This window comes from Aythya ferina, assembly GCF_964211825.1.
Source record: "Aythya ferina genome assembly, contig: HAP1_SCAFFOLD_251, whole genome shotgun sequence".
Classification (NCBI taxonomy): Eukaryota; Metazoa; Chordata; class Aves; order Anseriformes; family Anatidae; genus Aythya; species Aythya ferina.
The window spans coordinates 86,324-97,732 of record NW_028181289.1 but is presented as its reverse complement, the minus strand read 5'-3'; positions in this window follow the sequence as shown (position 1 = coordinate 97,732).

Here is an 11,409-nt window from a genome sequence, read left to right as displayed (position 1 = left end):
CAGAAGGATGGGGAGTGAAAACTCCATAGGAAGACGCTTAGGAAATCAATTCCCAAGCAAGAGCTCCTGATGCAGCCCAGTTGACTTCTTCAAGAGTGAGGATGGAAACAGATGTGATCTCAAACTGAATACGATGCACAAGACCTGAAAGAGATCTGTACTTCAAGCAGTGACTGCAAGACAAGAAGTGCTCAGATCAGAGTCATGATGACAAAACAAGCATTGAGGCCCTTCAGCACCGCTATCAAGTCGCATGTCTAGTCAGTCCAGTGTAAAAAGCTAGGAGGATATCAAGACCTGAGAAGCACAGAACAGACATTGCAGAAGCAACACTACAGGACAGACGAACAGAAGGAAACTGTCATGCCTGGCACACGCACTCAAGCTACAAAATAATCCCGCTGCTTCTATTAGGCTGGTGACCCAGCCACAAGCAGCCTGAACATGACCCAGCCTGAACCACCCTCACCGTGGCACCAAGTCTATTCAGCCAGCTGGCTCCACGCTGCTCTGACTCCCAGCTCCCATTAGCCACCCCAGATATGCAAATACCAGGTGCCACCCAACTTAGCTCTCAGGTTGCTGGATGGTAAAGTCCCTCCACCTCAAGAAACGCACAGGCACTGATTGTCATCTTAGTCAAGTGCCAGGTTCATCATCAGCTGCAAAAAGAGTATCAGCATTCACTAGGACGCCGGCAATGACGCCCACCTTCTCCACAATGCTGACTACTTCTGATGCAACATACGATTGTGCTCACGTGTTCCTCTCCAAATCCAAACTCCAACAGTGCAGCCAGTATCATCCACACCACCTGGGAAAACAAAGGGATTAAATGATCGCTGCGTTCACAAGAAGTCACCCAATGGTGTTTTTTTGTTCTTGTTGTTGTTTTCTTTGTGTGTGTGTTTCCTGTGCTCTCAGGCGTCCCGGTGGCAGAGCTCTCGGCTCTAAGCAGACTGCCAGGAGAAAAGGCTGCCGTGAAATGGCTGCTCCACAATGCCAGGAGCAAGGTCTGCTGGGCTGGGGGTTCGCAGGGGAGCTCGGCCTTGGGCCTGGCAACTGCGCCTGGAAGCCAGGGACAGCCTTGGTGTGCAGCTGGACACCTGGGCCTGAGAAAGCAAGGTCTCTTTCAAGACACTTGGCACCATCGTCACCCAGTGGCTGTCTCAGGGGGATGAGACAAATGCACAGCATCTCTTTCTGCCCTGAAAAATGGATGGATTTTGACCCAAAAGAGAGCTCCTTTCTCTCGGAAGCACCACGTCCTCCTGTCTTTCTTGTATTTGGCTATGACTTTAGGAATCCCTGCAATCCCTGCAGCTGTGCCCCCTGCCAGCTTCTTGTGTGCCCCAAGCATCCTTGCTTGAAGGGCAGTAGAAGATGCAGAAAAGGCCTTGCCTTAGTGGAAGCACTGCCCTGCAGGAGCTCCAACATCCCTCTCAGCAGCACGCTGTAGCCCCCAAATGCCCCCAAAACGGCACATTTCAGCTACTGGGAAGGAAATGAGCTCGCTCAAGGTGAGCTACCCGCTCAAGGCCCTGCTCTTTGGCCCAGGTGTCTCTGAGGCAGTATTGGAAATGAGTTCTGTTGTGAACATAAGAACATAACATAAGAACATAAAATAACATAACAGAGAAAAAATGTATAATAACATAATGTACCATAAGAACATAAAACAAGAACAACTATCATCATGTGGTCTGCTAAGATCTAGGAGAAAGCAGAAATCCAGCAATGCTGTGTTTCCTACTCCTCTAAACCAATTCAGTTGACAACTATGAATGCTTCCAGCTGGAAAAAATTGGAAGAATGAAGTGGAGGACTCCTTGCCATCACTGTGTTTCTGGAGCACACCTCTACCTCTCTGCCCAACAAGGGCTTCTTCTTGGGAGAGAATTGCAGAACATGAAAAAACATGACCAAAGCCAGAGGACCCATCTCCACAACAGCATGATAAATATAAAAGACATCTCTAGATGCAGACCTGTCGTGGTTTAACCCGGCCGGCAGCTAAACACCATGTAGCCGTTCGCTCACCCTCCCCCCTCCCTCTCTGGGACGGGGGAGAGAAATGGAAAGTGAAGCCCGTGAGTTGAGATAAAGACAGCTTAATAAGACAGGAAAATAATAATAACAATAATAATAATAATAATAATACAATGATGATAATAGTACTACTACTACTAATATGTACAAACAAGTGATGCACAATGCAATTGCTCACCACCCGCTGACCGATGCCCAGCCTAACCCCGAGCAGTCCGGCCCCCTCCCCCCCGGCTAGCCACCCCTATGTATTGTTTAGCATGACGTCAGATGGTATGGAATACCCCTTTGGCTAGTTTGGGTCACCTGTCCTGGGTCTGTCCCTTCCCAGCTCTTACTGCACCCCCAGCCTGCCTGTTGGCAGGACAGAGCAAAAGGCTATGTCCTTGGCTTGGTATAAGCACTGCTCTGCAACAATTAAAACATCGGGGTGTTATCAGCACTCTTCTCATCCTAAGCCAAAACACAGCATTCCACCAGCTACCAGGAAGAAAATTAATTCTGTTCTAACTGAAACCAGGACAGTGACCTATTTGGGATTTGAAATTTCGGGAGGACCACGAGAACTAGGACCTGAATGTAAGGAAGTCATTTGCCGGACTCCAGAACCTCAAACTGTAAAGGAGCTACGAACCTTTTTAGGAATGACAGGTTGGTGTCGCCTTTGGATTTATAATTATGGGCTAATGGTAAAGCCTCTATATGAATTGATAAAGATTAACCAGTCAAAGTTAGTCTGGACTGGAGAAGCACGAAAAGCCTTTAAACAACTTAAACGAGAATTGATGCAAGCTCCGGCTTTGGGATTACCGGATCTCTCAAAACCCTTTTGATTGTTCTCTCATGAGAGACAAGGGATAGCTTTGGGAGTACTAGCACAAAGATTGTGTCCCTATAAACGAGCAGTAGCTTACTTAACAATTAGATGGAGTAAGTAAAGGATAACCTGGATGCCTTTGGGCTGTTGCAGCTGTTGTTATCAATATACAAGAAGCTCGGAAGTTTACAATGGGACAGAAAATGACAGTGTTAGTCTCCCATATGGCCTCAGCACTTTTGGAACAAAAAGGAAACCATTGGCTTTCACCTCAGAGGTTTTAAAATATCAAGCAATATTAGTAGAACAAGATGATGTGGAAATTGTGCTCACTAACATCGTAAATCCAGCTTCTTTCCTTAGTGGAACTCTGGATGAACCCATAACCCATGATTGTATAGAAACAATGGAGACTGTGTATTCTAGTCGACCCGATCTTAAGGAAGAACCTTTAGAAGATGCTGACGAATCTTGGTATACTGATGGAAGCAGCTTTGTGAAACAAGGACAACGTAAGGCAGGGTACGCTGTTACAACCACTCAACAGGTAATCGCGTCCAAACCATTACCCCCTGGGACATCCATCCAGAAAGCAGAGACAATTGCTCTTACGCAAGCGCTGGAACTAGCAGCAGGAAGGAAAATCAGTATTTGGACAGATTCTAAATATGCATTCAGCATGGTACATGCTCATGGAGCGATTTGGAAAGAACGTGGATTGCTGACCGCTCAGGGAAAACAGATAAAACATGCTGAAGAAATTTTAAAATTGTTAGGGGCTATAAAACAACCAGAAAAGGTAGCTATCATGCATTGTCGGGGACACCAAAAGGGGAATGCCGATTTTGAAATTGGAAATCGATTGGCAGATCAGGAGGCTAAGCGGGCAGCTGAAATAACTGAAGTGAAGGTATGGTCTTTGATACCAGATGGTAAAATCCAAACTATATACATGAACCAAAAGCCAAATTATACAAAAGAAGACTTAAAATTAATTGAAGATTTGAAAGGTAAAATGAAACCAGATGGATGGGTATATTTAAAAGATAACTGCGTAATAATACCCTCTAATTTGACATGGCCCATAGTTCTTACAGAACACAATAAAACACACCGGGGGCTGACATATTGCATAAGAGCCTGAGTCAGACATTAGTGGGACGATATGATAAAACAAGTAACTCAACAATGGAGCATTTGCTTACACAATAACCCCAATACCAAGAATAGAATAAAATTTGGAATAATCGATAAAGGAAATTATCTGGGGCAACAGTGGCAAATTGATTTTTCAGAACTCCCTAGAAAAGGGGGGGTATCGTGATTTACTGGTTCTGACTGACACGTTTTCAGGATGGCCTGAAGCCTTTCCCTGTCGAACAAACAAAGCAAGAGAAGTGGTTAAAGTCTTGTTAAATGAAGTAATACCACGCTCTGGGATTCCAGTAGCAATGTCTTCTGATAGAGGTTCACATTTTTGTGCACAAGTGGTACAACAGATAAGTAAGATTCTAAAGATAGATTGGCAGCTGCATACTCCTTATAGACCGCAGGCAAGTGGACAGGTAGAAAAAAATGAACCGTTTAATTAAACAACAAATAGCTAAAATCGGCTAATTTGTCATGGCCTCAATCCCTCCCTTTAGCATTACTTAGAATCAGAGTGAAACCTAAAATAAAAGGGAATATGAGTCCCTTTGAAATCTTATATGGAAGGCCGTATCAATTTCTATTTAGTGGAGAGGACCTAACGCAGTTACGATCAGAATATTTATATGCTTATATATCTGAACTTCAGAAACAATTAAAGAAAGTACATAAATTTGTTTTAGGGACCAGGGCTAGAGGGTTGGATCAACCAATCCACCCCTTTAAGCTCGGGGATTATATAAAGACTTTTTCAGGACAACCCCTAGAGGAAAAATGGAAGGGAAGTGGAGGGGACCATACCAGGTATTACTGACAACACACGCTGCCATTAAGATTAAGGAGCAAGCAGCTTGGATCCACTATTCAAGGGTGAAGAAGGCCCCGGCGAGGATATGGACCACCACTCCAATTGGACCAGCAAAACTGCGGTTTTCCAGATCCTAATGATTGCGGGGGTGATGTTCTCGGATTTGGGGTGGGCAACTTGGGATGAGAACTTACACCTGTCCCTGATACAAACAATATCTCAAGTAATTAATAAGACGAGATGTTGGGTATGCACCAATCTGCCAGAGCATGGGAATAAGAGTGTATCGTTAATCGGGATTCCCTTGCCTGCAGATTTATCTTGGACTAATTTGTGGGAAAACACATCTTGGGGTCGAAAATATGAAGAAGTTTTGGAACTAGAAGTGAGTAGCTTCCTGCCGTTGGACTCTTACTATGCATGTGTACAAAGGTGTAACCTGCCTAAGGGCATGGGAAAACAGGATTGTATAAATACGAATACTACTTATGTGGGAAATCAGACATCTTGTGATCGAACAATTGATATTAGTATGACTAGCGGTTGGGCAAATTCAACCAGCTGGCTGGTTCCAGAAGGAAAAGGGTGGTATTGGCTATGCAATGATACAGCCCATAAGGTCTTGCCTGAGAATTGGAAGGGAACTTGCACTCTTGGAGCAGCAGTCCCCAATATGATGGTTACTTGAGTGATCATATCAGGAGAATCAGATGACAAATTAACAATCCGTTGATAGAGAGACCCACCGCTTTTCATAGTTTTGTTCGATGGTTTATCCCATGGTTAGGAGTGAGTGAATTGGAAAAGGCAATAGTTAATATTTCTGCAATTATAGAGAAGTTAGAAAACAAAACTCCGGATGCTATAAAGGCTCAACAAGAAGAGATATCTAGCTTATCACAGGTAGCATTACAAAATCGGATGGCCCTAGACTTGTTATTGGCCGTTCAAGGGGGAGTCTGTACAGTAATAAACACAAGTTGTTGTCTGTATGTAGATCAGAGCGGAAGAATCTCTGCTGACCTGGAAGAAATAGGGAAGCAAACAAAGATCATACATGAAATCAGTAAAGATGATCTTTCATGGAATTTTAGTGAAATATGGAATAAGTTAACCTCCTGGTTGCCCAATTTCCAATGGTTGAAACAAGTTTTCATTGCTCTAATTGCACTAGTGGTGTTAGGAATATTTGTGTACATGTTGTTTAGATGCCTGCTTTGTTGTGTTACTGTGAATAATAAATCTGATGCAAAAGAATTTGCATGGGAAAAGAAAAGGGGGGATTGATTAAGGAGACATTGGGGAGGCAAGGGCAATAGACATTGGGGAGGCAAGGACAATCCCCCGATAAGGAAGCGGCAGACAGACAGAGAAACAGATGTAAGGACTATAAATCTCAAAACAGAACATTGGAATTCATGATTAAGATACAACAAACAGAAGAATCAGCAAAAGCCAGCTCTTGCAATTCAGAAACATGCCAACTCAGCAGAATCCTGACCAATGGTGAAAAGTACACTGTGAGGAGGACTCGGGCTCTTCCTCCCAAAGACCACTGCCCACATCCCAAAGACCCCTGCCTGCAATTCTTGGGAGGCTATACACAGGTGCAAGGTGCCAAAAAGCTAATTAGCATGAGAAACGAGGGAAGGTGGGGATAGGTGATGAATATGTATAGGCGCTTGTAGAACATTAATAGATTGATTGTATAAATTCAAGACTGCTTTCCGCTTTGGGTATGCATGATAGGTGGAGAGATCCCCCATGCATCCAGCGCTGCAATAAAGAACATACCACTTCAAGGAATTTCGGCTTCAATCTTTGAATCACCTTTGAGGAAGGTACCCCTTGGGGGGCACCAGGGGGAAATAGGGTTTGTAGTGGTTCCTTTGAACACGTCAGATGTAAGAAATTTTAAGAAGGAAACGGGAAACCTTTTAGATGACCCTTTAGGAGTTGCCGAAAGATTGGACCAGTTCCTAGGTCCAAACACGTATACCTGGGAAGAAATGCAGTCCATATTAGGAATCCTCTTCACTATAGAAGAAAGAGGAATGATCAGGCAAGCAGGAATGAGACTGTGGGAAAGACAAAATCAGGGAGGTCCTCCAGGGGATGTGAAATGGCCAAATACCAGCCCTAAGTGGGATCATCAGGCTGCTCAGGGGAGGCAAAATATGAGGGATCTTAGGACCATAATGATACAAGAGATAAAGGAATTGGTTCCAAGGGGACAAAATATAAATAAAGCTTTTAACGAGTGTCAGTGCAGAGACGAATCTCCAACTGAAGGGTTAGACAGGCTGAGAAAAAGCCTTCAGATGTACTTGGGGATAGATCCTGATTCCCCTGCAGGAGGGGCACTGTTGAGAACCCAGTTGGTAGCAAAATCCTGGGAAGACATCCGAAAGAAATTGGAGAAACTTGACGATTGGCATGAAAAAGGATTAGAAGAATTATTGAGGGAAGCACAAAAGGTCTATGTGAGGAGAGATGGGGAAAAACAGAAGGCAAAAGCAAGTTTTTGTGGCAGCAATAAGGGAAAGTCAAAAACCAAGTGGACAGGAAAGCAGGAAAGGATCAGGAGAAAAACAGGGTGAAAGAGAACCCATGGATAAATGGAATGGACAAGATAGAATCCTTATCTGTTACTATTGTGGCAAAAAGGGGCATCTTCATAGGAACTGTAGAAAAAAGAAACAGGATGAAGAAATGTTGAAGGAAGACTAGGGGTGTCAGGGGCTATATCTTTTGGGGACCCGAACATCGAATGAGCCCTTGATAAAATTATTAATAGGTCCCCAGAGGGAAGAGGTGTTATTTTTTGGTAGATACTGGAGCAGAGAAATCACCTATGAGAAAATTACCAAAAGGGGTTAAGGAAGGAAAGGGGAATACCATGGTAGTAGGAGCAAAAGGTGAGCCCTTTAAGGTTCCTATATTGGAAAATATAGAAATAGAATCAGAAAAGAAACTATGTCTCAATGACCTATTGCTGGTGCCTGAGGCTGAGCACAATCTATTAGGAAGGGACTTAATAATAAGATTAGGGTTGGAAATCAAGAGCCAGGGGGGAGAATTTAAAATTCAGCTATATACCCTAACCCAAGAAGATGAGGGAGAAATAGACCCACAGGTATGGTACCAAGAGGGAGATTCAGAAAAATTAGATATGGAACCCTTGGTAGTAGAAATAGTGGATCCACAACAGCCAATAAGGATTAGGTAATATCCTATCCCATTGGAGGGGAAAAGAGGACTCAAACCAGTGTGAGGAATGTTTGAACAATTCTTGTCAATAGAGAGCTTGAAGGAAAATGTATTCGTAAGTTTTTTCCTTGAAGTCTCTGATATCTGGGGGTTTCAGAACAACTGCTAACTATTATGACTTTTGCATGGGACACTATGCGAGCCCCTGATATCTGACCAGGAGATGAAGGAGAAGGGAAAAGCTGAGGGACGGCTAAAAGACAAAGCTTGCAGGGAACGCTGTGCAAGCTTTTGACATGCACCCAAGAAGTACAAAGAAGAAGGACAAGAAAAAAAGCCTGAGAGGAAGACTATGAGCCTTCAGTATGGCAGACCCCCAGAGACCCCCAGAAGGACCACCAGAGACTGATACGCATGCTCCAGTAGGGGGGTTCAGATTCTGGAACTAATTATAATAACCCTGCTTTTTTTAGAAGTAGTAATGAATATGTATTAGTCTAGGAGCAAAAAAAAATCATCATCTTGATGTAACGGGTGTGCATCTAGGTGGAGCGGAGACTCCTGGCACACCCAGCACTGTTTGCTTACTTCTATTCCTTTAATAAATTGTAAAAATTGATTATAATCCTATTTGGGGATTTAGCCATTTATAACACCAGTTATAGACAGGTTGCTCCAAAAGGGGATGCTGGAACCATGTATGTCCCCACATAATACCCCCATTTTGCCAGTAAAAAAGGCTGATGGATCATACAGGTTGGTTCAGGATCTTAGGGCTGTGAATCAGCGAACCATAACCAAATTTCCAGTGGCGGCTAACCCATATACTTTATTAAACCACCTAACACCTCTGCATAAATGGTATAGTGTAATAGATTTGAAGGATGCTTTCTGGGCCTGCCCATTAAGTGAAGGGTCTTGGAATTACTTCGCCTTTGAATGGGAAGACCCCGAAACAGGAAGGCGACAACAGCTTAGATGGACTGTACTTCCTCAGGGATTTACTGAATCCCCAAAGTTATTTGGCCAAACCTCAGAAAAATTATTACAACTTTTTGAGGTAAAGGGGGAAGTGAAATTGTTGCAATATGTGGATGACCTATTAATAGCTGGGGAGACTGAAAAAGAGACACGGAGAACCACTATCGAATTACTTAATTTCTTAGGGAAAAAGGGTTGAAGGTCTCAAAATCTAAATTACAATTCGTGGAAAAAGAAGTAAGGTACTTAGGACATGGGCTTAGCCAAGGAAAGAAAAAATCGGATGCTGACAGGGTATCTGGGATTTTAGCCCTATCATCACCCAAAACGAAGAAGGAAGTGAGGCAACTGCTCGGGCTCTTGGGATATTGTAGACCCTGGATTGAAGGGTTTAGTGAAAAGGCAAAGTTTTTATATGAAAAATTGACTGGAGAAAAAATTAAGTGGAACGAGGAAGATGAGGAAAAGTTGAGGTTGATCAAGAAAACGTTAATAGAAGCTCCAGTGCTGAGCTTCCCAGATTTACAAAGACCCTTTTATTTATTTGTAAATGTTTCTAACCAAACTGCATATGTTAGTTGCAATTACAGCTAAGTCAAGAATAGGCAGGAATCAAGAAACCTGTGGGATATTCACAGAATCACAGAATCACAGAATTTTCTAGGTTGGAAGAGACCTCAAGGTCATCGAGTCCAACCTCCAACCTAACGCTAACAGCCCTCCACTAAACCATATCCCTAAGCTCTACATCTAAACGTCTTTTGAAGACTTCCAGGGATGGTGACTCCACCACTTCCCTGGGCAGCCTGTTCCAGTGCCTCACAACCCTTTCAGTGAAGAAGTTCTTCCTAACATCTAGCCTAAAACTCCCCTGGCTCAACTTAAACCCATTCCCCCTCGTCCTGTCACCAGGCACGTGGGAGAACAGGCCAACCCCCACCTCGCTACAGCCTCCCTTGAGGTACCTAAAAAGAGCGATAAGGTCGCCCCTGAGCCTCCTCTTCTCCAGGCTGAACAAGCCCAGCTCCCTCAGCCGCTCCTCGTAGGACTTGTTCTCCAGGCCCCTCACCAGCTTCGTCGCCCTTCTCTGCACCCGCTCAAGCACCTCGATGTCCTTCTTGTAGCGAGGGGCCCAAAACTGAACACAGTACTCGAGGTGCGGCCTCACCAGAGCTGAGTACAGGGGGACGATCACCTCCCTAGCCCTGCTGGTCACGCTGTTCCTAATACAAGCCAGGATGCCGTTGGCCTTCTTGGCCACCTGAGCACACTGCTGGCTCATATTCAGCCGACTGTCCACCATCACTCCCAGGTCCTTCTCTGCCTGGCAGCTCTCCAACCATTCCTCTCCCAGCCTGTAGCTCTGCTTGGGGTTATTGTGCCCCAGGTGGAGGACCCGGCACTTGGCCTTGTTAAACTTCATGCAGTTGACCTCAGCCCATCGGTGCAGCCTATCCAGATCCTCCTGCAGAGCTTTCCTACCCTCAAGCAGATCGACACACGCACCTAACTTGGTGTCATCTGCGAACTTACTGAGGGTGCACTCGATGCCCTCGTCCAGATCATCGATGAAGATATTAAAGAGGACCGGCCCCAGCACCGAGCCCTGGGGGACGCCACTAGTGACTGGCCTCCAACTGGACTTGGCTCCATTCACCACGACTCTTTGGGCCCGGCTATCCAGCCAGTTTCTAACCCAACGAAGCGTGCGCCAGTCCAAGCCAAGAGCAGCCAGTTTCTTGAGGAGAATGCTGTGGGAGACGGTGTCAAAAGCCTTGCTGAAGTCAAGGTAGACCACATCCACAGCCTTTCCCTCATCCACCCAGCGCGTCACTCTGTCATAGAAGGAGATCAGGTTCGTCAGGCATGACCTGCCTTTCATAAAGCCATGCTGACTGGGCCTGATCGCCTGCTTCCCCTTCAAGTGCTGCATGATGACTCTCAGGAGGATCTGCTCCATGAGCTTTCCTGGCACTGAGGTCAAACTGACAGGCCTGTAGTTTCCTGGGTCTGCCCTCCGGCCCTTCTTGTAGATGGGCGTCACGTTTGCTAGCCGCCAGTCGATTGGGACCTCCCCCGATAGCCAGGACTGTTGATAAATGATGGACAGTGGCTTGGCCAGCTCCTCTGCCAGTTCCCTCAGTACCCTTGGGTGGATCCCATCCGGCCCCATCGACTTGTGCACATCTAAGTGCCGTAGCAGGTCACCAACCAGTTCTTCATGGATAATGAGGGCCATATCCTGCTCCCCATCCCCTTCCACCAGCTCAGGGTACTGAGTATCCAGAGAACATCCGGTATTGCCGCTAAAGACTGAGGCAAAGAAGGCATTGAGCACCTCCGCCTTTTCCTCATCTCTTGTAACTAAGTTTCCCCCCGCATCCAGTAAAGGATG